The sequence below is a fragment of the Melopsittacus undulatus genome, chromosome 3 (assembly GCF_012275295.1).
Source record: "Melopsittacus undulatus isolate bMelUnd1 chromosome 3, bMelUnd1.mat.Z, whole genome shotgun sequence".
NCBI classification, from domain to species: domain Eukaryota; kingdom Metazoa; phylum Chordata; class Aves; order Psittaciformes; family Psittaculidae; genus Melopsittacus; species Melopsittacus undulatus.
The window spans coordinates 93,562,240-93,585,860 of NC_047529.1; the positions used below are offsets into that span (position 1 = coordinate 93,562,240).

Below are 23,621 nucleotides of genomic sequence, written 5' to 3' on the forward strand. Positions count from 1 at the left end.
TGTATATTTGCTGCAATCCAGCTACCTTTCCATTTTTTTCCTAGGTAATCACCCATGAATGAATGTATCCACATTCATCCATGCTTAAAAACACAGGTATTTTCCAGTGTTCCTTGGAAAATGTTGCTTCTTTCATTCCATGCGTTAATGAGCAGAAGTGCTAATTAGGGAGATAATGTGTGTCAAATGGAAAAGAAATCAGAAAATGCTATAGCTGGTGTTACATGGTTACATTATTTTCTGATGAATAAACAAAACAAAAGCAACTCCTACTAGCTATGAAAAATGATTCTGTGAGGCACTAAACTTCTAGCTGCTTATTTGAAAACTGTTTAAAATCAAGTTTAACATCGCAGTTTGCCTTGATCATATTTTCTTTCCATGCATCTAATTTGCAACATAAAATAGCAGTATGAATTTGACACCCACAACACACCTACATCAAATAGGTTAAAAATGAAATGTCAGGACTTTTGCTGAGAGAAGGTAAAACAGCCAGAAACAACAGTGAGAGTCCTTCTCATATCTGAGAGCCTAAAATAAACACAGCTTAAAAACATTTTTAACATATCCACTGCTGAACAAAAATGCTGATTGACAAAGTTACAACAGGAATCCATCTACCCAGTAATCAGCAGACACCATCAGTAACCTGACACAAAATTCAGAAGTTGTAAAACACCAGGATTTGTGGGCGTGCGTAGTTTAAGCAGTGGGATGGGACTATAACTCTGAAATATAACCTAAGCTTCAATTACCAAAATAGTGAACATAGCAGTGCAGGAGATACTGCCATCACACATACATCATTAAATTCAAATCCTGGGACCCAATTTCTTTTCCTTCTGGAAGCAGCCAACTCATATGGCTGAGGGAAGAGTTATCTCCAACTTAATTAAAAAAAAGTCATGTGTTGCAAACAGCAGCTGCTGTGCAGCCTATTAATGAGCCCTTAATTTTTGATGAAAGGAAACATGTATCAGTACTGGTAATTGCCTCTGTTCCAGAACCCCTTGAGATGTTTTGCTCAGACAGCTTATCAGGCCTTCAACATAATGCACCATCCCTAGCGTGGTCCAGGAACCACAAAGAAATTAAGTCAGACTGATCAATATGTGAAGCCATAACAGAACTCTCTATCATGCTGCAGTCTCAATTACACAAAGCTGTGGGTCTGCTGAGTTCACCAGAAGGCACAATTTGTAGGCTTGATTGCCAATAAAGATGCCAGATTCTTAAAAAATAGATCTAAGAATTTTGTTCCACTGAAAATTAAACTGCAGGGTGAGATCTTAGAGAAAACCAGTGCTGTTGCTTAAAAAACTCAAGGGGATTTTCCTGTTCCATAAAATTGGTCATTCAAAAGGATGGGCCAGATTGCTGTCTTTCTGCAGGAAAACACCACCGTAGGGATCAAAGCATGCTTTAAGTAACGTATATTTCCCTGACTATTTTTTCTTCTAGGTGGGAAGGTTTTATACTCTGTAAGGGAAAAGACTGGTGCAGTCTAGGATGCACAGAGGGGACCCTGCACTCGAGAGCCCGGACCTTCTCCATGTGCTGGGAACACAGCCCTGGGAGGTACCAGGCTGCCACTTAGACTGCCTCTTGCTTTGTTTCATAATCATTGAGTCGTAGAATAGTTAGGGTTGGAAAGGACCTTAAGATCATCTCGTTCCAACCCCCCTGCCATGGGCAGGGACACCTCACGCTAAACCATCTCACCCAAGGTTTCATCCAACCTGGCCTTGATAATGGCAGAAGAAAACAGAAGACAGTAATAGTATTGTAAAAAGACTGATTTTTCATCCATTTCCAAAATCCAGGCCCCAAAGTAATCCCAAAGAAGGATGGCACAAGCAAGTGCTATTTACATTTCCAGGCTTGCAACATCATGTTTGGTCTAGCTGCCTGCTCTCAGATACTCCACTAAAAATGCCATGAAGGCTACAGGGCAAGCTTGGCTTTGAGAACAGGAGCTGAAAGCTGGGACCTTTTCTATGTATTTGAGCAAAAGCACTAAGCTGTTAGCACGAGCTCATCACATACACACTCTGCCATGTAAAACCGTATGAAGCACATCCTGGTGCACCTGTGCTGTGGCATACGCTAGCTGTGGGTCACCAGGCAGCTACACAAACTTGGAGACTCTTCCTCCTGTGAGACTGCAGGAGGCTGGGGCTCACAGGGCTGCCACTCAGCCTCCACATCCAGGTTTATGCAATAGTCTGCAGAAGGTGTAGCAGAAGGCTTTGGATCCAGCACCCATGAGCAGTATCAGCTTCTCCTGGTACAAAGGCAACATCACTGAGCAAAATCACCTCTCTAGTGGATAAGGGAAACCATTTTTATAAAGAAGACCTAGAAAGAGCAACTGTACAGGCTGCTATTATCACAGCTGCCTTGAACGGAAACATGCAAATTCTGCCTGCAACAGCTTTCAACAGCACCAGTTACAGGCTAAACTGACTCTGGAGTTAGCAAACATAACGCCCAAGAAACAGAAGCTGCCTTTGCTTGTACCACGGCTAAAATTGGTCTTCTGTCTTCACAACTTTCTTACTTTCACTATAGTGGTTTTAAAACCAGGGAGAAAGAAAAATGGGAAAGAAGAAGGACTTGAAGATTGAGGGAAGGGCCAGACAGAGGTATCTGGGAAGTTGCAGCATGAGCAATGCTCTTCAATGCTGTGATTCACAACAGACAGAAAAGGATGAGGGAAGCACCAAAAGCCCTGACCTCATTAGCCTTGACAGTAAGAAACAGTGCTGGAGCAGAAAAGAGCATGGAAAAATGGAGTTACGTGATATGACAGAGTGTTTTGGGACTGTGCATTGTGCAGAGCTCTGGGTCATGGACCCAGGCTGGCCTCTGCTACCCCCTGCTAGGAATGGGAGAGTTGTAAAGGTGGGGGAGATGAACAGGGGCTTTTGAATGCTTTTCCTTCCCCATTTTGGGGAAACGGAGCTTGTCAAGTGCAGGCTGCAGAGGCACAGCAGGCAGTGGAAGTGGGAGTGCACAGGGGCAGGGGGATCTACACAGGGCTATCAGTAGGACTGGGGAGTGGGGAGGTTGTGAAGGGATCACAAAGAAGGGACAGATGGATACAAGGAAGTGCTACTATATGAAATGAGTTTGGCCAATGAAAGCAGCACTACTTCCAGCTCTCTTGTGTGTTTGCAGTTTGAACCTGACAAATGCTTCTGCACCAGATCCTGCACATATTCCTGCCACCATTCCTCACATCATCACGAAGCTGGCTACAGTAGGAACAGCTGTCCTCCTCTGCTTACCCAATTCTTGCTGTCCTTTCTCTCTCCTCATCACCATGTCCATATGCTTTCTTCACTGCAGTGCTTTTTACCCTTCTCTTCGTTCTGTGTATTCCCAAGCAAATACTCCAAGTAATGAGATCTTTAAAAAGGAGCCTGAGAATGTGAGCTGTGGCCTCTTTGTTCCACCCCACTGCTGACAATCACTTGGCACACAAAGACATAGGTTCTGGTCTGTACCCTTTGGAGTGGGCCCTCAAGCCAGAGTAGAGAGCAGACACAACCAATCCACAACATGAACCCTACAGCTCACAAGCACAAGTACCCTTGGGCACAGCTGGTGCTCCAGCAGCCTACACAGCACTTTGCATGGCCTCTCTGGGGGGCTACGGTGTGGCTGGGGGACAGCACATGCAGCACTTGCCAATGTGCCATAGACCTGCTGTATTCTTTCAGCTAACCTGAGTTTTCAGATCAACACAGAAGCAGTTAATCACTGTGTGCTAACTCAGAGTGATCAACAAAATATCCTTTATTACCCCCAGGTCCTAAACTTATTGTTTAAAATATAATTTGCTCACTAGGATATGGATGTGCACACATACAGATACAGAGTGAATGTCTCCTGCCTTACACTTTGCAATAGACACTTTATCTATTTGCTTAAAATTTCAAGACTTACCACAAAGCACACCCATGAATGAAAAGACAAAGCCCCAGAGTTTTCCACACTCTGCTCACATGTGGCAGGGTAGCTGTCTCATACTGGGCAGACACAGGTGACCCAGGCAGAGGATCATCTCCCCAGGAACTGTCTTGCTTTTTTCTCAACTGATTGCAAAAAGTCTGGAGGTCTTCCAGAAGCCACATTAGTGTGACCTCTCAGCACCAGGAGCAGGAGAAGTACAACAGCAGAGGAATGCACAACTTGACAACAAAGTTATTTTTACGTCTCTAAATGATTACAAGGCAAACCAGACAATTTACTGCTTCTGTGCTCTTTATGGAATATTGGATTTGAAATGCGATTTAAAGTCTGCCTGGCCCCAGAAGGATTAATGGTTGAGACTTAGGGAGAGAACACTCAAGGACTTTTAGGGAAATCTCTGATGGTAGTACCTTAACTTTGAATCAGCTCTTTCCTTTACATTCCCCTCTGCTCCTCACATGCACTGCCCCTCGCCTTTTCAAAACCTGCCAGGACTGAACCCTGTCACTCTGGGATCATATGCCCATCACGACCTTATAGAAAGTGTACAATAAAAACCTTGCTGCCTTTTCTTCAGCAGCCCATCTGCAATGACCATGCACAGAGAAAACTAAATCATAGTTATTCAAACAAACTACATTTTAGTACAAGCCCAAGTAATCTGCAGAAAGCCTTCACAATACAATTTATATTCACACTGCCTTGGCCTGTCTTAAACTATAGCACTCAAGCTACATGCACGACAAGCATGTCTTTCTCTCTGAATGAAATTCCCATTCACTCCCAATAAACCATATTTTACTCCCAGTAAACCATAAACTAAGTGTACGCAGAGCTTCTCAAAACACTGGCTCCCAAAGTTAATGCTGCCCATAGTAAAACGAGACTGCTTCTGAAATACAATTTTTTCATGAAAAATGACTGTAATGCTTACTGCCTTATTTTACAGCACCTGAGGTCACTGACACAAAGGTAACTCTGAGGGAGTCAGTGCACAGGAGAGGAATCTGTAGCTGCAGCTCCACGGCCCCCTCTGGTCAGGCACACACCCACTGGAATGGCAATGGATGGGCTTACGTACTTGGGGCTGTGGCATGAGTGGTTCAGGGAGAACACACAGGAAACACTCCCTGCCCTATGTGCTGCCACTGCTCATCTCCACTGGCATGCTCCCCAGCTGGCTCACGTGTCCATGCCTGGCTGGAGCTTGGAAGACAGGTTGCTACGAGACACCTTCCCTGAGCAGATGGGCTACAGCCAAGGATTTCCCTGTGGAGCAGCGGGTGTGAGAAGACAGGTCTCTGTCACTGCCGGCTGACTTCCCAGCCCCCTCTCCAGGCACTGAGCCAGCTTCTTGCCTGATTCCCTTCCCTACAGCAGACTGTAACGTGCCACCAGGATCTGTCCTGCACGATCAGGGAGAGCAAATGACCTATACACTGACCACTGGTTTTTTACTTTATTTTTCACTCACTCTGTAGATTAAAATAATTTCTGTGCACCAGCACAGCCTCAGAAACTGCCCTATTCACAGAGCTGAGGAATCCAGGAGCTGAGGGTGGGGACAGGAGGGAGCAGGAAGAAAAAGAAATACTGAGAAATGAGCATCAAAAAACCCATCTCTCTCACTGAAAACAAAGTGTTACAGAATTACAACCAGCATGGTTAAAAACATAACAAAACTACAAACAACAAAACTCCCCAGTAACAGTGGCATGCACAGATCTCATTTTCAGCAACCTTTCTCCTTCCTCTCCTCAGCCATGCTCAACCAGCTTTTATCGGGGTCCAAGGAATGAACTGGATCAGGAACTGCATCCAGGTTAAAAATAAATAAAAACAGTTGTTTCAAATGCAGAACTATCCACTAGCCCAGCTCACCATTTGGCAGTAAACAATTTTTCTGACACATCTGAAGGCACAGCACAAGTGTCAGAACAAGCGGCTTGTGGCTGGGAGCAACAAGGATGCAGAAGCTGCTTATGCCAGTGCTGCCATTTAAAGGTAATGGCATCACAGCCTCCATGTTGGTAATCACAGCCTCCATCCCTCTCAAAATCAAGCCTCTCAGAAATTCCCAGTGGCAAGCCGCAGTATTTGTTTGCCTTTTATCATGTATAACCATTTGCCTGATGCAAACAAAGCAGATAGGAGGGCAATGCTGGCATTTGCCTGGGATGACATTTCCCATATGCTTACACAGGGGTCCACAGTGACACAGAAGCATCAGAGAAGACCTGTGAGGGACTCTTGTGCATGCAGGGTTTGATCATTGGATGCAGGATGGCAGATTCCTGAGAACAAAGGAAAGGTCAGAATTAATTTGTTTAAATTCCTTCTTTAACTTCAGTGACATATTGGGAGCTAGTTCTCAAGGTAACGTTTATCTAAATATGCTCTTACAGTGGCTTTGGAGATGTCAAATGCTGGCCTTTGTTGCTAGTCCAAGTAATCAAAATATCGATTTCTCAGCTAAGTACCCTGCTGCAGACAGAGTTCAACATAGGAATGTTTCAGCTTTCACCCACGTGAACACATTTGCACTGCCTGCTCGACACTTTTGATTTACTCAGCAGAAAAAACACATATAAGCAAAATGCTTCCCAATCCATGTCACAGGAGAAACGAGAAAGAGGATGACAGTATTTCTCTGTAATACTCACGCACCCAGCTACCCATAATTTCTGACAAACTGACAAAAAGCCAAAGGCCCATCTTAATTGCAAGGTGAGCAAACTATGACATCTGACACCCACAAAATAGGTACAGCACAAGCACACTCTACGTGAGCCTCCCTGCAAATGGCAGGTAGCTCAGTTGATTAATCACATGTGGACATGTTTAATTAACCTATGAATAGAATTTTAGACTGCAAACAAGGAAGACACTCATACAACTGCAGACCTTTGGTCCCCCGAAGATGTAAAACCAGTTTCCAGAGCAAACTCTTGGCTTTCTCTTTTTCACCCATGGGACAGAGGGCATAAAGCATCCATAAAGCACTGAGATTCCATGAAGAAAACAACTAAATGCAGTGCAGCCCATGTTAACACCGCCCCCCCCCCCCCCCCAGAATTTAGAAACAGGATTTGAAGCCTGATACCCTTTTCTCTAATGCATACTATATAACAACATGATCTTTACAAGTATTTACTTGTTAACCCCATAGCTTTTTATTATTTGCACTGTAATAGTCTTTCCAATCTTCCCACTTTTTCTTAAGCCCTATGGTGTGCACTTGACTCTTAAGATTTTTAACTGTTACTGTAAAATTTTACATTCTACATTTTCCACTGGAAATGTATTCTGTTCTTATCTAAGACACATCCATGTCACCATGTCTGTTGTGGTTTAAGCCCAGGCCATAAATCAGAACCACGCAGTCTACTGACCCACCCCCACCCCTTTCTTCCCCCCACTCCCAGAGGGATGGGGAGGAAAACAGAAAGAATGGAACTCCCATGGGTTGAGATAAGGACAGTCCAGTAACTGAAGTATAACACAAATCACTACTGCTACCACCAATAATAATGATGGTAAGGGAAATAACAAGGGAAGAAAATACGATACCACCCACCAACAGATACTACCCAGCCCAACCAAGCAGTGAACTCTCCCTTCCGGGTAACTACCAGTTTACCTCCTGGGCATGACGTGCTGTGGTATGGAATACCTTTTTGGCTAATTTTGGTCAGGTGTCCTGTCTCTGTGTTGTGGTTTAAACCAAGCCGCACAGTTCATGCACTCACTCCCCACCCTTGCTCCCCCAACTCCTGGAGAGTTAGGAAGGAGAATCCAAAGAATGTAGCCCCCACAAATTGAGATAAGAACAGCTTAATAACTAAGGTATAACACAAATCACTCCTGCTGCTACTACTACTACTAATGATAAAGGAAATAACAAGTGAAGAGAATGCAACACTTCACCAGCCACTGACCCATAACTCAACCCACCCTGCCCGACTGAGCACCGAGCGATACCTCCTCCAAACTCCAGAGCCCCAGCCCTTCTGGGTAACTCTCGGTTACATCCTGGGCATGACGTGCTGTGGTAATGAATACCTCTTTGGCTAGCATGAGGCTCATTAAGTCCTTGGACAAGCCAAACATTTGAGCAGGAACTCAAAACATACTTACTATCAGCAACTGTTCTCAGCCCGAAAGTCAAAACACAGCACTGCACCAAGAAGGAGAAAAAATGACTGCTACTGCTGAACCCAGGACAATGTCCTTAGGAGGCACATGCTGCCACCCAGTAGATATTTGAAAAGGAAGCACCCCACAAATGCAAGCAGCCAACACTACAGTTCATTACACAGAATATGTCAGGAAAGAAGACATGCTTCAACTCTACTGTTTTCCACCTGGATTTGGCTTCTGAAGTGTATTCTGTTCTATACATATTTCCATAGAAACCCTCATCTATATCAGTTATGGTTTCTATGTTTTTATATATACAAAACCCTCATTGTTTGGGACAAAGTTTAGGACTCCCATTTTAGACTATCTTTAACAACCAAACCAAAACAAAGAGTCTGCACAGGAATTTTGTGCAAATTGAAAAAATCCAAACAGCTTTTCCTTTCCCTCTAATAAATTTTACAGAAAGCAGCAAATATTTCATGCCTTTTGTAACAGGTTTTGCTGCTGGATGCAGCAAAAGTGAGAGAAATCCTCATATTGAACTGACTTGACTCTGCTGTCAGTATTTTTCAATCAAATTTTTTACTTCTTTTTGAGCTATTTAAGGTATTTTGTATCAATAGTCATAGATTATTTTGAATAAAACTTTGAATCATGAGAGCAGTGATGATCAGTTCAATTCTTTCCCCTCAGCAGAACTCAGCATTCCTATAAATAACGTTTTCTGTGTATAAATCTGCTTTGTGAGTCTGATGATTCAGTAATCTGTAAGATAACTAATGTGCAACAAAGTTTGTTTGAGTATTTCCTTAAAAATCCATCTTTTTTTTCCCTTTGCTATTATAGAGTAGACTGCTCATTTACTAGATGAAACTATAAAAGTGCTTTAGAGATCAGGAAAAGTAATTTTCTTAGTTGACTAAGGCGGCAAAGCATATTACCACCTAAAGAAAGGCTATAATACTATCAATAAGAGCATTACTAAAGCTGGATTGTGGCTTGCTTTCTTTGCCTAATTATAATTGCATGCATTTTTACTATAAAAGAAGGCTATTTTAAATATAAGAGAGATTAGTAAACTCACACACTGCTTACCCCACCCACCTTCAAAGACTCTTTACTTGGATTAGCATTACGAAGCACTAGATTTGTTTATACACTTTCTAGATGAAGCATCCAAGAATTCAGGGATATTTTTTCATCTTGATACATGAGGAATTAGAATCGCAACCTTCTATGAATGAACAAGTCTAAATGCCTACGAAAAATGCAGTGACTGTTTATCCCTGTCTCTTTTTAATTGATCATAGAATCATAGAATAGTTAGGGTTGGAAAAGACCTTAAGATCATCTGGTTCCAATACTCCTGTCATTATTTCATTCTGATATTCATATATTCTAGAATCATCAGCATTGACAACAATCACTTCTAAAGGTGCTGACTACCAATAACACTTGTGCAGTTATTCCCCAGATGTGGTCCCCAGACATCTGTAGCTCTGCTTCAGGTTCTGTTGGTTTCTTTCCCATGAAGGAGACATCTCAGTTCTGGAAGGTGAGAAAGCATAAAGTGAGGACAGAGTATGCCTCCTCACAGGGCAGTATTATTTGGTCCTTAGCTACTGCTTTTTATTTTTATAATACCTTCATAATAGAATTGATTTTTCTTCTGTACTTCCATTAACTGGTCCTCTGAGCAGCCCTAGAGTATTATATCCAGCCTACCAAAAGCCATGAACACTAGCTGGCCTGGGCCAAGGCAATACAAGGAAAGCACAGCCAAAACTAACCTGTGTCTGTAGTGGTGCAGCCATTTCTTTCAACGTCTCACTTCTAACATCTTTTCTTACCTCTTTCTTTTGATTCCTTCCTATTATCCTGCCAAGTCAGCCTTTGAACATTTTTCCCCCCAGATCATTACTATCTCAATTCCAATTATTTTTCTCTCTTTTCACCTATATTGTCACAAGCTCACCAGGAACATACTTCACCTTTTGCCAGCATTCTTTTCTGATCTTTTCCTAAATTACTCAGTTTTCTGGTTTTGCCCCTTCATCTGATTCATTCCTTCCATTTAATTTCTCCATTTCCCCGCATGTCATTCCTCCTCCCCCTCCCCTTCATCCTCAGTTCATCATTTTACTCTTGCCCTTGCCTACACATTCATATGTTTTATCATATATATTTATTTGGTTATTCATTCACTCCCCCAGTGCCCAGTTACTAGAGGAACATATTTTGTTTTTTAACTGTGTGTGCAGCACAATGTATTCTCCAAACCACTACGAATAAATTTTGTAAAGGAAAAAATATTTTTTTTTCTTCAGAGTTTTAAGCCTGCCACATTTTTGGGGTGTCCAGTTTGGTTCTAATGTTACTTATGTGCAGGTTTTAACTCATGATATACAATGCAAAAGTAGAGAAAGATTGTTGATGGTTGTTGCAGATTGGGATGCCAGGAATTTCTTTTGCTTTCCTAGTCTGAACAACTGAAGCTGAGCTTTTGTTTCTTATCATGGATCGAAGGTTCTGAAAAGAGTAAGGCACTTTTACACTTTGGTCTTTTGTGAAAGTAAGCATGCAGAATAGACACCACAGCTCTGCTGTAGCAGACTAGAGTCTCACAGTTGATTTATTACTGTTATGATCAGCATGTCGGATGCATTTTGGTCATACAAAAGCTTCATACAATAAAATGGAGACATGTGAAAGAGACAAATGGACATGCCCCGATGTCAAAAGCAGAAAAATCCGCACAATATACTGAGGAAAAATACCTGTGAGGAAAAAATGCTTTGTCTTTGATGAAATACATAGAGGATACAAATCAATAGCTTGTCAGCAGCTTTTTAACACACATTGATTTTCATCCAAACAGCCTTTCTGAAATGTAGAAAGCCACAACTCCGCAGATTCTATGTTATTAGCTGAGTCAAGGACACACACAATATGTAGTCAATAAAAGTGGTAGCATACTGAAATCATAGAGGATATTCATGTACCAGAGGACTAGACCACAAGTATCATCTTATTTCTCCAGTGCAAATATCAGCAGATGTCTGTGAAAGACAGGAATATAGCTATATTATCCCCTATGACATTTTGAACTGATGAAAAAACAGGTCTGTAGGACTTGACTTTGTTCTGCAAAACACACAGGACAGACAGTATTAGCTTGAGAACAATAAAAGACAGATACAGACCAGCTGAGGGCCATCTGGGATGGCAGCAGGGTACAGGACAGAGGCTGTGTAACTCGCCTGCTTGCAGCTGCACACAGAGGTCCCTATGAAAGCCAGGCCAGAAGACAGCATGTACACTTCTAGTCCTAATAATCCCAATGTGGACTTGATGCCAATCTCTTCACTAAAGCAGCAGAAAGTGCTGCCATTACTACAAAAGTGCACCTGAAACAGCCACCTGGATGCAAACCCAGGAAAGCCTGAGCAATGAGAGTGTGGGGCAACATGACAAGTAACAGGGAAATCAATTAGATTTGTACTAAGAAATGCATGTAAGCTGGAAATGATAAAAGATTTGATGGTGAACATGGTTCAATATTGATATGAAGTTACTGAATGCACTGGCAAGCAGGCAACTCCTATATGAAAACCATGAAAGATCAATCTGAAAGTAGTACTAGATTGTAACAGGGTCATATGAAGGACAGGAGACAGTTCTGCTGGCAGGGGAGGATCAGCTCCTTAGAATAAGGACTGCTGATGTAGGACCTCTCTTTTGTGTGTTACAAAAGACAAGATGAATGGAGTAAACAAGGCTAGGGTTCAAGAGAAAAAGGATAGTCTTATATTTTTAGCTGCTTGAAACAACCCAGAATATTTGGATACCATAGGTAGTGTTCCAGAAAGTCACTCTGCACGAGAGAGACAGGCCAGGGCTGTCACACGTCATTTTCTGAGGAGTTAGTTTGAGCCCTTGGGGCCTAATCTTGTTCACAATGACACTGATACATATTAAGTGCTACACAGTGCTGTCCTCTAAAATAACAACCAAAATAAGTAACTGTGTGTGCACAAACTGACATCACAATAAGTGGATATGCTGGCTCTCACCTGCATCTTATTCCTTCATCTATAGCATGAGAACTATGGTGTTCCTCTATTTCCTGTGAGCATCATGAACATTTACCTTGAATATTCATGAAGCATTCATATTGCAGTGTTAATACCACAGGAAGAAAAAAGGAAACAAATTTGTCCCCAGATGAAGTCTTGACCAGCGTTCAAAACAAGAGACAATAAAAATGATAGTGAAATAAAATATTCTCCACATGCTTACAAGTGCATAGAGAATCCATGTGCATTGAATTTGATAGGGAAGAAAATTATGTCATAGTCAACTAAAGTCTGCATCCTAACTGCAAACAGCTTGATGGTACAAAAAGACATGATATGAAGAATATATTTTTACATACCATAAATGACTGCTTTATGGACCAATCGGAGAATGCAGAAACTGAGAAGTTACTCTTGATTTATTTTGAGAAATACATAGTATTGCATAGCACTGATTCATTCTGCGACTATCAAAAAGCTCCATGAAGGATGACCATACCATACTCCAGCTCACTATCTTTGTAACAACATCATCTGCATCCCACAAGCCATTCAATTTCAGAAAGAAGACCTTCATAACATAACAAATTATGCCAAGAGAAAATCAAAAGCCAAGAGAAAAATCTTTACACGTTTCCAGGCAATACTTGGAAACATTTTAACAGAGGTTCAGCATAAATGTATATGACTACCAAAACCAGATACCCCTTCTCCCAAGACATGGTGCAAGCACAGATAAAAGAGAAGAACATTAGAGTTAAAATGGTATTCTTCAGTAAGCAGATTGAGAAAAAGAAAGAGTTAAAAGTAAAATCAAGCTCAGGCAAGCAAATTGTAAAACTATATACAGTGAATCAAAAAAGATTTTGAAGAAATATAATTACTGAAGTTGCAGAACACATTACTACTGTGCCTAGTGTTTTGCGGATGAAAAAAAAATACAGATTCAAAAGCAATGCACAAAATAAAGGAAAAATCATCCCAATACCACAACAGCTTGCTGAACTCCATGACAAGGTAGTTCTTAACCTACAAATTTCTAGAAGGATATAGAGTCAGGGTAATATCATTCTCCACTTGCTGCTGTTGTTACACTCTGTAAGTGTGTGGTCCTGCTAACCCCAGCAGTGCAGAAGAATGACCTTTAGTTTGGTTTCTTTGTCTTATGGCTGAGCAGAGTTGCTATGTGACCTTTCACTTGGGAACTGTTCGTTCTGACAGCCTGACATTGCAACCATCATACTGGCTTTTTACATGATTTTGGTCACACTCAAAATGTTGCGGTCAACAGCTCAACACCCAAGTGGAGACCACTGACAAGCAGCATTACTCAGGGGTTGGTAATGGGACCAGCACTGTTCAACATCTTTGTCAGTGACACAGACAGTGCACTACATAATTACTAATTGCACATTATATATAGTTTATATTCTGTCCAAAGGAAGGAGAACAGGCTGAATGCACTCTGTTCTTAAGCATGAACATTAGAGGCAATTGCTCTATAAGGATAAGCAATAAGAGTTGGAAACGATGGAGTGTAGCATGATATATCATTCTAGGAGCTTTTCTTCCAGTTGAATTTTAGAACAAGCTTAATGTAATTCCCTTTCCAACAAAGATGCTGTGTAAATTTCACAACACACCAAAGTGCTGTAGAAGCCTAAGGTTAATTTGAAAGTTGCTGTGGGATATTACCAGATAGATCCAGTATTAGCATGACCGTGGCAACTGCTTGTTACAAAGATAAAGCTTGGTAAGTAACGCAATATAAACTGGCAAGATTTGTCACATGGGTTTACTTCAGGGTACAGTTGTGCTGGTTGCAACAACCCAAGGGTAGGCATGGTTTTCAAAAGTATTTATCAAATCAAAATTCATGGTTTTCTTTCAAAAGTATTCATCAAATCAAAACCAAATGGTGTAGTCAAACAGTGTCAGCTTGGTTTGGATATGCTCTGAGACTTTTGATAATTTCTCATATAACTTTGAGCACATAACACTTTAATTGCAGGTTTGAAGTACATATATTGATTGAGCTAAGCAGCAAAATGAGCTAGAAGAATGCAAAAACATCTATACAGCTTCAGAAGTCCAGGTGTCTGTGTTATGTAACTTGATAGTCTTCACAGACTACTATGACTGAATAAGGCACAGTTCTAGGAAGACAGGCTTCAAGTGGATATGAAACATACGGAAACTGCAGGAATGGACAAGACAAAATTCACTGTCAGTAAATTAACCTGAGGTTTTTTTTTGACTGCTATGTAGTACTGCTGGCTTTCATCTCTTTTCGGGATGAGACTGTGTTAGTGCTTTTGCATATAAGAGAAAGCATGAGTTGCCAGAATTTCTGGAAAGGGAGCACAGCTACCTAACAAATGTTTTCTGAGCTCAGATGGCCCTGGCAGTGCTTACTAGCTCTTCCAGTAATTGTAGGTAGAAACTTGCATGCTATCCATATGTTTTAAAAATGTCACAACTAATTTCTGCTAATGCCACTCGTTATTGGTTCCTCTGTACTAAAAAGTGTCAGCTATTCTAACCAACTAATGCCATACAGGAGAAATCCATTCGAACATTTAAACTACCAACCAAGATCTGGAGATGTTCCTTGTGGTATGAACCTGCTATGTTGGACTTGATTAGTTACTACCAGACAAAATTTGGCTGTTCACAAGATGGCTGGATTACAACGCTTGTAGTCATGCTGAAGCTTATGAAATACAAAAGTGCCTATTTCTGCCAAATCCATGAATACACATGCATTGGTAACAGAATCAAGTGCATACTGAAATTGTGTACTAAAATACTAATCAATCAATCATGCCAGACTTTTTCTATTATAAACTTTAAAGCACAAGAGGTATGATACTGTTTCAACTAAACACCTAGCACCTTAAAAGTGTCACACAGAACGTCCAGCTTTAATTCATAAAAAAAAAAGGTAATATTATTTACCTATGGGTCTTTAAATCAATGACTACAGATACTGGAAAGCATATGACTGGTATTTTATAATGCAAAACTACGCATTACTAATGGGAGGGTATTGTCCCTGTGGACACAGCCATTCCTCTCAACAAAGGTATTTTTAGGTAAAGTCTACAGATACTGTCTGCAGTATCTGTAGACTTTACCTAAATACCTAATACCTAAAAATACCTTTGTTGCTTAAAATTAGAATTTATTTCTTGCCTATCTGGCTCTGATGGACACAGAGTTTTTTGCTTAAATGAACTTTCTCCCTCTCTGCAAAACAAGCCAGAACAACCCAAGGCCCTGGTTGCCTTCAGAGTTTAAATTATAATGAGGTTTATGTTTTTTTTGTTGTTTGTTTGCTTTTCTATTGGTTGTGGAGAACTCTGTAAGGCAGGCTATGCCTAAATCATAGAATAGTCAGTGTTGGAAAGGACCTTAAGATCATCTGGTTCCAACCACTCCTGCAAAGGGTAGGGACACGTCACCCTAGACTATGTTGCCCAAGGCTCTGTCCAACTTGGCCTTGAACACTGCCAGAGATGGAGGAAGGAATCTTCTTGAAGTTCACCTGCTTCAGACTCATAAGAGAAAATAAGCTCTTTCACATTGTGATCTATTACGGTGCCCAGTGGAAGCTCTATTCCCAGATCAGGAATCTAACTTCTTATAGAACCTATAATTAAAACTGGACTATCAGCAACTTTTTTTTTTTTTTTAGCTAAAATACATCTTAAATAGATAGCAGGTAATGGCAATGGAACGTATGCTGTTCACCCCAGCCCCTCACTTGGAACTGCACAGGAGGATCGATACACCAAGGAAGGTTCAAAATCCTGTCCTATAATCAGAAGCTTAAAATAATTCTTTTACAAGAAAGGGCAAGATATTTTTTTTCTAAATACATGGGGTGGCAGTTGAAGGAGGAGAAGCAGAGCAGGGATGGGAAGCCATACCGAATGAATCTGGGATCACTACAGAGTCATCTTTAAATGCTCAAATAGGAGGGACTGAGAGAGTGCCACTACAGAATACCCTCTGCACTTCCAATCCTTTGTGATTGCAAACTCTGTCCTACAAAGTTCAAGGGTTTTGATACTAGCTTAAACAATTTGCTTTCTGTCAGGCAGTCAGCTCTTCTTCAAGCTGACAATTTAGAAACCTTCAGACAGAGCAGGATTTTCAACCTAACCTTCTGTGACTCAGGCAGGTGTTCTGTGGCAAAGACATTTTGCATATCTACATGACTGTCTCAGATGTAACAAAAATACTACCCACCTGCTCTTTTCAGCCACATTTCATAGGGCTGAACATGGCTTACCTTACACTGCAGCATCTAGCTCTCCAACTGAAACAAGTGAGAAACATTGCATGTGAGTTCTTGTGGGATTTAGGCATAAAAAGAATGTTAAACATTTCCTTGCTATCAAGACATTAGTGGATGTGTGCACACTTAGCAACATAAACTGAGGTAAAAGACTTCAGGTGCCTAACAGAAAGATGCTTTCCAAAAACCCAACAAGGCAGGAGTTTCTGCATGTTAGTGTTACCAAGATAGTAGATACCCAAATATTTGAATCTCTGATGCAACACTGGGATCTGCTTCCTTCTTTTAAGATGGGATGCAACTAGTTTTGCAAATTCTGCTCAGTATTTTTCATTATGCAGAACTGACAAAGTTATGCAGTTCCAAGAGGTAAAGAACATAATGAAATCTTTCATCTTGGAATTGACTTTAAGATTGCTTGTCACAGGCTCAAGGTTGTTGAGAAAATATCAGGAAACACTCTCCAGCAGCACTAATAAGATCTAAATCAAATCATGCATCTACTCTGCTGTGGGTACGCAAAAAAATATAAAAATAAAAAGGAACAAGGCCTGATTCATAATAAATCAAAACATAAAAATTAATTTAAAATCAAGTGTCAAGGGCCTTGCCAGTACAATTTTCATTAGCTGCCTTTTGAACACTTGTATTTTAAGGTATAGCTTAGGCAGAGTTTTTGAAAAATGTCAATATTTAAAATCTGAAAGGAATGGAAGAAGTGATTTCTCCCCATCTGTTCAAATCCTCCTTCGCTTAACTCTGTGAAACTCAGATCTAAATTACTCGCTTCCTTCAGGAGGACTCTCCCCTAGTCTACTGGTCCTCTCAAACAATCCTGCTTACATGTTACTGAAAAATCATAGGAGAAAATTAATCTAAATTTGGTACTGCTGAATCTTAAAAGAGCAGGAGCCTATCTCATCTTCAGCACCCTTCCCTCTCGCAGTCTTGGAGAATCCAGCCCAAGAAAGATTGATAAAGCAATGGATCTACAACTGCATTCAATGCCTTACCTAAAACCATGCACTGAACTTCAGCTATCAAGAGCACTCTTTACACTCCTATGGAGCATGCATCAGATAATATTATCTTAATAGTACATCTGGACTGGACATCTCCTCAAGAACCAGCTTCAGGATTCCAGTTTCCCATTTGTGGGAAAGGGAGCCTATATGAGATTATCAAGCATCCTATCCAGTCATGTCTTGAAAACCTCCAGCAACAAGGACTCTACCACATTCCTGGGGAAGTTGTTCCAGTGACTGATTGTTCTTACTGATAAAAAATAAAATAAAAAGAAAAAGAAATAAATAAAAAATCTATTTCTTACATTGAGGTGAATGTACTTCAACACAGGAAGTTATGCTTTTCTTGCAGATCATTATGGAATTATTAAAACCAGCTTTGAAACCAATCTTTCTGAAACCAGACCTTTCCCATGCACCAAAGAAAATACTCACGAGGCCACTCATCACAGGGGCTTGTCTACTTTCTTCTTAAAATTGCCAGTGATAGATCTTTTATAAGATGCTCACAATCCACTGTCCCCATATTTAGGACACTGTCTCCAATACTGGATCCAAATATTCAGTACTGAATCTAAATCAATGTCATTTACTCTAACAGTGGCTTTCACAAAACCTCAAGTCACTCAAAATCCAAACATCAGAAAATACTGTCTCTTACTCCTATAGCTAATCTTTTCAAGAGAAGACAGCAGTTTCTCCCAAATGGAGAACTCCACATTCTTAGGGTTTGCAGTAAACAAAGGCTCTAGGCTTAATAAAAGCGCTTAACTCACAGCTTGTTTCATAAGGAGAAACCGGACTGATGTTCTCAGGTGATCTCAACCTTTACTAAGACATAACACAAGTTTTTCAGTTCTTGTATAATATGTTAAAAATACATCTTCTTCCCACTCCCGCACAACTAAACAGGGAAAGGGAACACGACTGTGTCCAAAGGTAAGAAGAAACTCACGTCCCACAAGCATCACAGCTCTAAAACTATGCAGCACTCTAAGTGTGCCAACAGAAGCACACAGAATATGGGACTAAGCACATTTCATCTGATATATAAATCATATTCACTATTGATGTCCATTGTGAAACTATTTAATTAAAACAGAAGCACAGGAAAAAACAAAACCACTAAAAACGTTCTAGGCATTACATGAACTCTGAGCTTTCTGGTGCCATGGCAGATTAAGCCTATTTAAACCAGTTTCCAGCAGCCCTGACTCCCTTGCCAGCCCCAGCTATGTGTTTCCTATCTGTGTTGTACCCAGTATTTATGCCTCTGAGATGATACACTCAGTAATGCAGAAATCTAATGCAAATTACAAGCAAGCCAGCCAAAAGAAAAGCAGTCTGTAGCCAAATCAGCCCCCTGAACTGTCTTGTCACATGATCACTGGTGCAAGGAAGAAGGCAGGGACAACATATGGCTGGGAGGGCAAAGAGGAGGCTGGGATCATGCAGCTGCTGGGATATAAACTGATGCAATTCTTCACGGAATGGTATCTGTTAGTGTTCGCAATCCAAACGCAAAAAATAAAAGCACAAAAAGCTCAATTTCTACTAATTGCTTTATCTCCCTGCAATAATATAACTTTTTAGTTTCTCTGTTCTGGTTGTATCTGGTTAAGGAAGAGTGTGCATGGGACAACTGTGCATGAGTTGCTCAATGAGTAAGAGCAGCATATGTGATGTGGTGATTAGAACCAGCCCTAGCACAATGACTTTAAATTAATCTCCATTTTCATTCCTATTATTCAATAGCTATTAGTTGAGTTAGACGATTTTTTTTAATCACATTATGATACAGATTCCTCTTTTCATATCTGCCTCCATGAACACTGAAAAAAACAAAAATGTGCCTTGCAAATATATATCTATATAAAATTATTAATGAAAAGGGAAAAAGTGAATAGAAAAGGAATGGAGCAATGCAAATTGAAGAAAGCAAATCCATTGGAATATCTTAAACATTAACACTGTCAGCTAAAATAAGATCATAATTAGTAAGGGATTTAGATTCTGTACATGTAAAAAATGATAAGGCAACCTGCTAATTGGAGACAATAATATTCAAATGTTACTGAGGAACAAAGACTGGTACATAATTACGCACAGGGAGTAGGAGGGTTACATGAAATGTTTCAGTCTAGTAGATTGAACCAGAGCTGAGAAAAGGCTAGAACAATAACCTTGAAAACAAGCATTAAAAAGCTACTGTCACAGCAAAAGGAGGATAAAGAAGAACATGTTTGTTTACACAGCAAGCCAAATTTTGCCTACAGGCAGACCTACCCTACAAGAGAGCCATAGACATATATGCATAGCATTTGTTTACATATGAAAGTAAAATACAGCTTTAGCTATAGAGAAGCAAAACTTCACACCCTAGGACTTCATGTTACAAAGGTCCTATAAAAATAACATCCTAGTTTATAGCCTGTTTAGTAATAATTTTGACAATCAATGTGCAATTGATTTTTTAAAATTATTGAGACACTTTTTTAATTACGACTATAGAATGCTCAGATCTGGCTTCTGATGTCTGTGCTGCCATTAATAATCACTCATTGTCCCTGAGAGACAGAAACAGCAAGCAACCTCACCTAACGGTGATGTTGTAAAAAGAAATTCATTAATACTGTATTTCTGGAGGGTTCAGATACCACAGTGAAAAGCAGCACGGAAAGCCTACAAGGAAATTAATCATTCTGCATTCAGTGCAGGATCTGGCAGATGTGCAGTAAAGAAATCCCGGAGACATACATTAAATATGAAGATAAAAGAAGATCCTCGCCATTACTAGCAGAAATAATATCCCCTGAATGAGCATCATCTGCCTTAGGCATTAAATGTTTCACATATTCTTATTCAATACAATAGAAAAACTTCTGATTAATATGATAAGATTATAGCAAGTACTGGCCAGGTATTCTGTGCAAAATATAGAATTTGATAATGTAATTAAGTCTACCATAAATATATGTTATAGGACTAGTATTTCTTCATTTCCGCATACTTAATTTTGCAACTAAATAACACCTCTGCATCCCAGCAATTATTAGCTAATGTTTATTCTCGGTACTCAGGAGCTCCTGTCACCACAGTCCTAGGTGTGTTTTGTGTTAGCACAGTAAATCTGTCCATGTTTCACACTGCAGCTGCTAGACTGCTTCTGTAATCAAGATACCCTGTTCTACTGCTAGCTCAAATGATTCAGGATAGCAAAGACATGACAAAAGAAGGTTTAACTATGGCAATCAACCTGCAGGTTCACAGCTAGCTCAGTTATCTGTACTAACATTGCACTGTAAATCACTGATTTTATTTTACTCTACATCGGTTCTTCTCTTCCATCCACATAAGTTATGCTTTGTCTTACCCCATCAGCTCAAATCTGAAGTCAGATTTCAATTTTCTCCTCTGTTAATCAGTAGGGACGGCTGCTGAAGAGGAAGGATGTGTAGGGAGGACTCTAGGATGCATCCCTGGGATGGAAAAGGTCTATCAAAGCTGCTTTCTATAGTACTTCAGAAATGGGGAGAAGAGGCAAGGGGGCTCCATGCATGCCTGTCTAGAAAAATGAAAGATGTGCTAAAATAATCTGGCTGGCAGAAATAGTCTCAATATCTGTGCTGAGATGCAGCAATGCTGTAACATATTATGGTTCCTAGTACAAAAAAAGAAAAAGAAATAAAAAAATCAAACACCACTGCATCAGACAATATGGATGACTAACTATAGTTCTTCAAGCAACGACATACAAACCCATGCCATTGTGTCAAGACTAAGACTTTTACCTTGGCTACTTAAGTCAGAAAGGGCGCACTACCTGAAGATGCAGCAAGGTAGATAACCACAGGCTGATGAACTGCAGCATCTTTAAAGGCTCCCAGGCTGTATATCAACAGATACAGCCTAGGGCTGACACTCAAATTATCCCTCATGTGACTCCAGGAACCCATCTGCACAGCATGGGGGGACAGCTCAGATGTTCTCATCACCTAGTGCTCTGAAAAGAAAGGCAAGGCTCTTCCACCTTCTCTATGCAGTCTCTTACATTTAGAGGGACAACACACTACCTGGAGACACTGAGTTTCACTGCAGAAAGAGGCTAGCTTGTGCTTACCTAGCAAGGTGAAAGTAGGCTTAGGAACACATGAAGCTCCCAGAGTCCCACAGGCTATGTATGTGGTTTCTCCCCATGCTATTCCTGTGGCTGAGGCACAGCTGGTGAACCACAGAGCAGCGGTTGGACTCTCTTCTGCCTAATTCAGACAGACACAGCAAATGGGAATTTGGGTCTTCTCAGCCAAATGTATTCTGGTTCACCATCAAAAGAAGCCTCAAAACTCAGCTGAGCTATTGATATATTTACTGCTTTCTTTCCCACAAGAGAAATATTTTTATCAAAAAAGGTGTGTGGCATTGTCTTTCATAAGACAAATTGACCAGTTGCAGGGGGAAAAAAAACCCATAGTCATCTTCATGAATATATGTGTCCAAATGACAATGTACAGTTCCCTTTCAAGGATCAATCCTGACTGATTTTTGAGGATGCAGGTGACCAGTGATTCATGAGTAAAGAGATTAATAATTTCAGTAGACAGATCTTCTAGGATGGCATAGCAAGGCTTAATGATATGTTTGTCCTCAGCTAAGACAAAGATAGCACATAACAGCATTTTTTTTCTACAGCAGACATTAAAAAGTCTAATATAGGTACATTTTCAATTTACTGTGTTATTAATACCAATGAACTAATAGAATTTGGGGTAGCCTTTTGTAATTTTTATTTAAGCTAGCCTAGCAGTCCAGTTACCTTCTCTTTGACACAAGCAGGACACATGCCGAGTCTGCTATTCATACAAGGTCTGTTCATTTAAACATAAAATTAAGACAACTAAATCTGATTGTCAAAATTAACATATCTCCTTTCAGGAATGCAGAACCAAACAGAGCTTTCCTTGAGATAAAAATCAAACGACAAACTGAAATTTTGTGTGCACACACTTCATGCAGGTGAAAGAATTTCATCAGAGCTGTCAATCACCATGTCATCATCAAGACATTCTAACACAAAAAATGTAGAAAAAAGCAAACCAAAACATAGAATGAGGAAAAAAACAAAACTCCCCAACATTCACAGTGAGAAAATCAAGATGTTATAATATCTGTCTTTGAAAGGCCAGCAGCACACTGTGATACCTACAATTACAGGGTTCAAAAATGATGACAGCAAAAATCACAAGAATTACTATATAGAAGTGATGACTTTCTCCTATTCTTTGTAGCTCAGAGCACTCAAATATATTGATTCCTTCATTTCACTACTCTAAAATTTCCTGTCTTAGGAATCTGAATGAGGCAAATTTGAACCAAGTAAAATTGTAAAAGCCTATGTTCTGTTTGTTTGCTAGTTCAAAAAGTTCACAGGTCTGATTAATTCCCACATAAACTGAAGGAAATGTTAATGACAAACATCACTCCCTTTTCTAGCCAAAAGTTTTGCTCATCTGTTTTTCAAAGAGGACAGTTTCTGATATTGGGTGTTCTCAGTAAATGATAGCTAAAATACCTATTGCCAGGTACATCAATGTAAATGTACAGGCCCCAGCTGTCATCTCTTCTGACTCATGGAATTTGGAATGTTAGAATCGAAGGGAAAAGAAACCACTATTTCAAAGACAATTTTACTGCCATTGATGCTAGAACACCTATTTCTTTTTCAACACACAAGATAATCCCTTACATCACAGATGTCTGACAAAGCTGATGTACTTTTACTGGTTATCAAAGGGTCGATATCACTTGGTTATGTAACACAAATAATCAAAGCCCTGGAATAGGCAGTGTCACAAAATGACAAGTCTCTGTATTCATTACATTTAAATAACTTGTCAGTCTTGATCAAAAATGATCATTTTAAGGACTTCCATTAGTAATGTTCTTTTACTTACCCAGTGGGGAGGTTACAAGGAATTTAAACAAGTAAAGATTAATTTCTTTTGGAAAAGAACATTCTTTATTCTTTACTGCAAAAAGACATGTTTTGTTAGGGTGCTGCTAGACATAGCAACTGCTTTGCTTAATTTAGTTTTT

At 40.1% G+C, this 23,621-nt stretch overlaps 1 protein-coding gene across 2 annotated transcripts in view; it reads right to left on the reverse strand.

Annotated features, from left to right (window-relative positions):
• Positions 1-23,621, reverse strand: part of PLD5 (phospholipase D family member 5) — a 166,098-nt gene that overhangs the window by 37,755 nt on the left and 104,722 nt on the right. The gene's annotated exons all lie outside the window — the stretch shown is intronic.